Source organism: Citrus sinensis, chromosome 3, assembly GCF_022201045.2.
Source record: "Citrus sinensis cultivar Valencia sweet orange chromosome 3, DVS_A1.0, whole genome shotgun sequence".
Taxonomy (NCBI): Eukaryota; Viridiplantae; Streptophyta; class Magnoliopsida; order Sapindales; family Rutaceae; genus Citrus; species Citrus sinensis.
Genome location: NC_068558.1, coordinates 29,595,084 through 29,601,092, shown reverse-complemented (window position 1 = coordinate 29,601,092; position 6,009 = coordinate 29,595,084). Strand labels below are relative to the sequence as shown.

At 36.6% G+C, this 6,009-nt stretch overlaps 1 long non-coding RNA gene and 1 other non-coding gene across 2 annotated transcripts; both read left to right on the top strand.

Annotated features, from left to right (window-relative positions):
* Window positions 1–1,844: 1,844 nt before the first annotated feature.
* LOC127901616 (small nucleolar RNA R71) lies at window positions 1,845–1,951 on the top strand. The gene has a single exon (XR_008053860.1). It is a non-coding gene; the product is annotated as a small nucleolar RNA R71 (small nucleolar RNA).
* Window positions 1,952–4,009: 2,058 nt separating this feature from the next.
* On the top strand, window positions 4,010–6,009 carry LOC112496045 (uncharacterized). The gene is made up of 3 exons (XR_008053495.1): window positions 4,010–4,941; window positions 5,071–5,165; window positions 5,338–6,009. It is a non-coding gene; the product is annotated as an uncharacterized LOC112496045 (long non-coding RNA).

Below are 6,009 nucleotides of genomic sequence, written 5' to 3'. Positions count from 1 at the left end.
TATTTACCGAAAAACCTTCATAAAAAGGTTTTAAGCGATGACCATTAACCTTAAAAACTTTGTCAGAGGTCGGACTCAGAATCTCAACTGCACCTTGAGGAAAAACATTAGTAACAATAAAAGGTCCAACCCAGCAAGAACGTAATTTACCCGGAAAAAGTTTAAGCTTAGAATGAAAAAGAAGAACTTTTTGACCAACTGAGAACTCCTTTCTCAAAATCATTCTATCATGAAATGTCTTCGTCTTTTCCTTGTAAAAAATTTCCTGCGCTATAGGGTTAATAACATCCACAGAAAATACCGAATGTTCCTCACTAGGATATTTCATGGTATCATTCATATTGAATTCTATAACCTCTCCATCAAACTCCATAGTGAGAGTCCCTTTATGTACATCCATTTTAGTCCTAGCAGTCTTAAGAAAAGGTCTTCCTAGCAAAATTGGGATAGAATTAGAGGAGTTATCATCTTCCATATCAAGTACATAAAAATCAGCAGGAAAAACCAACTCATTAACTTGTACTAAGATATCTTCTAATACCCCATCAGGATATGCATTAGACCTATCAGCTAGTTGAATTATCACGCCAGTTTCTTTTAATGGACCAACATTCAAAGATGAATAAATGGAACGAGGCATGACATTAATAGAAGCTCATAGATCTAATATAGCCTTTTCAACTCTAACACTACCAATTTTACAAGGGATAGTAAACATACCTGGATCCTTGCACTTAGGAGGTAGTTTCTTTTGGAGAACTGCTGAAACATTCTCCCCCATGTGAACTTTTTCATCTCCTCTTAATTTTCTTTTGGAGGTGCACAGTTCCTTAAGGACTTTAGCATATCGAGGTATTTGTTTTATAGCATCTAATAAATGAATATTTACCTCAACCTTGCGAAATGTCTCAAGGATGTCTTTCTCTTGTTCCTCCTTCTTGGATTTTGTAAACCGGCTTGGAAAAGGAGGAGGTATCACAATAGGTAGGGGTTTCGCTCTGGTGGGTTGCGCATCTTGAGATTTAGGCATCAATTCATTCTTCTCAAGCTCATCTTCTACATGCTTTGTCACTTTCTTACTAGGCTCTTGCAACTCCTTCCCACTTCTAAGGATGACAGCACTAACGTTTTGCTTTGGATTCACCTCAGATTGTGAAGGCAATCTTCCTAATACTTGAGACTCCAGACGGCTTACTGTAGTCGCCAATTGACTCATTTGGTTCTCCAAGTTCTGAATGCTGGCTGTAGTTGCTTGCTGAAATTGTTGAGTGTTAGTCGCAAGTGATTTATCAATTTCTTCAAGAGATATACCTGACTTGGAGGTTGACTGTGGAGGTGCTGGTTGTCTTGGTGGATACTGTTGTGGGAATCCTGACGGCCTAACTCCATAGCTGAAGTTGGGATGATCCTTCCATCCCGGATTGTATGTTTGTGCATAAGGATCATACCTCCTCTGAGGCATGCCTGGAAATCCTCCAACTACATTGGCTTGTTCAACGGGTTCTTCTTGAAGTGTAGGACACATATCAGTTGAATGACCCATATTGTAACAAATACCACAAGTCTTCACCTGTTGCACATTACCTACAACAAACTTTTCCACAAGAGAAGTGAGTTTATCTAAACGTTGTTCAACAGAAGAAATATTTACCTCATTCACCTTCCTTAAAGTGGGATCTTGCCTGCTGCCAAATTGTTGTGCGTTGGCAGCCATATTTGATATCAACTCCCTTGCTTGAGTAGGAGTCTTGTTCACCAACACACCTCCACTAGCAGCATCTATCATACTCCTATCCATCAATGATAGTCCTTCGTAAAAATATTGAATAAGAAGTTGATCAGAAATCTGATGCTGAGGACAGCTGGCACACAATTGTTTGAATCGCTCCCAATACTCATACAAAGTCTCCCCAGGAAGTTGTCTGATCCCACAAATATCTTTTCTGATGTTGGCAGCTCTTGAAGCAGGAAAGTACTTCTCGAGGAAATGCTTCTTCAAACCATTCCACGTTGTAATCGATCCAGGAGGCAAATAGTACAACCAGTCTTTAGCTAGTCCATCTAAAGAGAAAGGAAAAGCACGCAGCTTAATCTGCTCTTCAGTCACGCCTTGTGGCCTCATACTTGAACACACAACATGAAACTCCTTAAGATGTTTATGAGGATCTTCACCTGCAAAACCATGAAACTTGGGTAATAAATGAATAAGACCAGACTTTAATTCAAAATTTACCTCCAAATCTACATATTGAATGCAGAGTGGTTGCTGATTCAAGTCTGGTTCAGCTAACTCTCTAAGAGTTCTTTCTACAGGTGCAAGTCTATCCATCACTTGTTCTTCCGAATCGCTAGATGATTCAACTAAATTAGGCACCGTATCTGTTTCAAAAAGCAAAGGCGACGAGGATCGTTGCTTAGCTCGCTTAGTCTGCTGTCTCAGCTGGCGAGCTGTCTCAGCTGGCGAGCTGTCTTCTCAATTTCAGGATCAAACGAAAGTGTATCTGTACAAGAAGAACGAACCATACACCAAGTAAAACGTAAAAAGGATTAAATAAATGACACCAATCCCCGGCAACGGCGCCAAAATTTGATGGGTGTCGAAGCCAACAAAAATAAATTCCTACTCTAAATAAATTGTGTATAGTGATTGAGCAGGGTCGTGTCCACAGAGATCGGTAATTATTTAAATCCTTTTAAAATGCAAAACATAAAATGGGGGTTTTGTTGACAATAATAAAAATCAAATTAAAATAATAAGAATGCAAATTAAAGTTGTAATTCAAATTGGAGAAAGCTCTAGTTGAAGGAATTAACTCAGCTTGATTCGACTACTGATCATTGATTCAAATATAGATTATTATTACTTATGAATAGACCGGTTATAGCTATTGAGACCCTCTAATAGCCAATCTCTCCTTAACTAGTCGATAACCAAGGTACGACCATTGGTTATTTCCCTAATCAATGGACAACCCTAGATACGATCATAGGATTTAATCAATTGACAGCCTGAAAAACCAGAGAGTCCCAAATCCTAATCAACACATATGATGATTCATTTAAATTAGATTGTTTATTCTCACAACACAACTCTCTGCTATGTTATTTGTCACAAACATTAAATTCTTCATACGATGAATCCTTTAATTGACAATAGATTAAGTTGATAATTAAATAGTGGCCAATTACCTAATTAACAAACATAATCATGAAACTAATTCAGAGAATAAACAAATATCCAAAAAGCAATAAAACAATTAAAGCATAAGAAAGATCTCACAGTAGTGCTGAATCAAAGCTTCATTATCCTTCAACCAGAAAAATAGGTTTAGTTCTTTATAGAGAGAAGAGAAAAATTAAGATCTAGGGTTTATTTCTTTCTCTCCAATCCAAAAATCCCCCCGTTTTCACAATAGATTCCTCCCTTAAATACTCTCTCTCTCTTCTCTTTTAGAATTCTATTTAAAATAAAATACTAATATCTGAAATATTAAATTCGTAATTACAAAAATAACCAAAAATACAAAACACGTTAAACTAAAAACTGCAGGTCCGCAGTTGACAGCACGCGCCCACGCCTTATCAACAAAGTTCTTCTGACGCTCAGAAATTTCTCCAAGAGAACAATCCTCCTTAAACATCATCTTTTAGCTCAATTTTATCATCAATCAATAGAATTGCACCTACAAAAGTAAAACACAAGTAAAACATTATTATTAAGTGCAAAACATCGATATTAAGGGAAGTAAACAATGCAAAATTAGTGCATAAATTGCACTCTAACAGTAACATTTTGTGCTTCTATCTCAGTTGTAGTTTCATCATCATGTTCACCTCCAATTCGTACCCTTTGGAGTGTTTTGGATATCTTTTAAAGGTACATTTATTTCCTCTTGGACCTAATTTCCCATGTTTATGAGATAGGTCGTGAACTTATAGCTTAGCCCCCAAGGAGCAAATGAGTAAGGTTAGGTTTTCTACACGTACATAGCTCATTTAGAATCGAATTTACTGACTTACTAGGAACTCAACTAAGTACATAAGTGGCAGTCAACAGTGCATATCCTTAGTAAGAAACTGAAAGATTTACTTATAGCATCTAAGTAATGCTTTATTCCTCTTTTTTGCAACACTATTTTGCTGTGAAGTCCTAGTTATCTCAATACCTTTACCATTGCAAAGTTTCTTGAATTGTTTTCGAAGGTATTTATGCTGGTGGTACGTCCTCAAGACTTTCATCCTTTTGTATCATTGATTCTCTGCTAAATTTATTCCTCATTTCATGTTTCATGTTCCTTTTATAGTACATGGGGTGAGTAGAACCCTAGCATCTATTACAACAATCAACGGCTGAGATTTCATTATACTAAATTACAAAAGCCAAACAAACTCTGTATATTTTGTCTTCAAGCTACTTGCTTTGTCACCATACTTATCTCCCAAATTCTCTTGATCATTCTAGATGCTTCCTTTCCTTAAGCCTTCTTGTAAACCGTTGGATCATTGAGACATTTGATCGCCAATTGAGTTTGCTTAGCTTGCTATATATTTTAGATGGCAAGCTCCCCCAATAACAGTTCTTTGTGGCATTCTATCGAACATCTTGCTGCAGACATTAAACTTCCTTATTTTTAACTTTTTTGATAATAGATACGTGAGATTAATTCATCGGTACTATTTTATCTTAAACTTTAGCTTTGCAAACGTTTTTTTAATTATTATTATTATTATTATGATGATGAAAGTGACTTAGAGATGTTCCGGAACTATTATGTGTTGAAAAAAAGCCACACTTCAGAAACAGTTACTATAGTTGGGTCCAAGCAGTTTAACTTGGTGAGGAAGAGTGCCCGAGCAGCTATCTGTTTGGCTAGTGCTTAGACCCTTATGTATCTGTGTTCGTTCGATTTCTCCATTATATTAATCAAATACACAATGCATGTAAGGTCATTTTTATTACTTTAAGCATTTTAGATCAGTGCTTCCATAGCAGTACTAAAATTTTGCAGATTTTTTTTTAAAAAGTTCCTCTGCAACTGGCTTATTTGAAATCTCTTATAATATTGCTAGGATGGAAAGACGGCGTAAAGTGTAAGAGGTGAACAAGAATCGATCTTCGAAGAAAGCAAAGGAGGCAGAGCAAGGGATTGTGAACAGAGTTTGAGGTCCTTTTCCTGATATAATTGTAGTATGATTTCAAAGAATGAATACATTGAGGAGACAGTTTTTCATTTGAAATGAGCATCTAAACTATGCTGCTAAAATGTTTTTGGCCTCTGCTCTGTGAATTGATTCAATAAATGATAATATTCTTGAATTTTTCTTATGGTAATTTAGGTAGTGCACAAAGCACAACAAGGATTAAAGAGCTGCTTCGGGAGTATTAGAATGTGAAGCGTACGTAGGAGGAATCGTTTTCAGTGACAGTCTAAACTCCTTTTCTTAACTAACACGTACGCCCACTTAGCCTCCATGATTTTTGCTGATAATTCGTATTTCCCAACCAGCGCTTCACATAAAATTTCACTTTGCTGATAATTCGTATTTCCAAAACTCAGAAACTGCCTTTGTAAAGTCTGATCAACACAGCTTGTTCACAGATGCATTTAAGAGAGCCGATAGAGAGTTAAGAGAGCGAAATACATGATTTGTTCACTGCTTAAGGCTATTGTAACCTTGTTCTCGAAATTTGTGAATCAATTTGAGCTTGATCCACGGTGGAAGTAGGCACCTCTGGTGTTGAACCACTCCAAACCCTGTGTTCTTATTCTTGCCGTTTGATCTTTTTTGGTTCAATTCTTGTTCCAATTCTTTGTTTATGAGTCTTGTTTGTTTCTTGGGAAAATACTAAGCTATTGGGGTGTTATATTCTTAGTTAATTTGGGATGAAATCACAAAATTGGACTCCGCAGCTAGGGTAGAGGAGGGGAGAAAAGGTTGGGTGTTCTATTTTATTTTTCCCTAAGTATTGCCTATTGACCAGTCAATGATCTACGCCATAAAACTGAT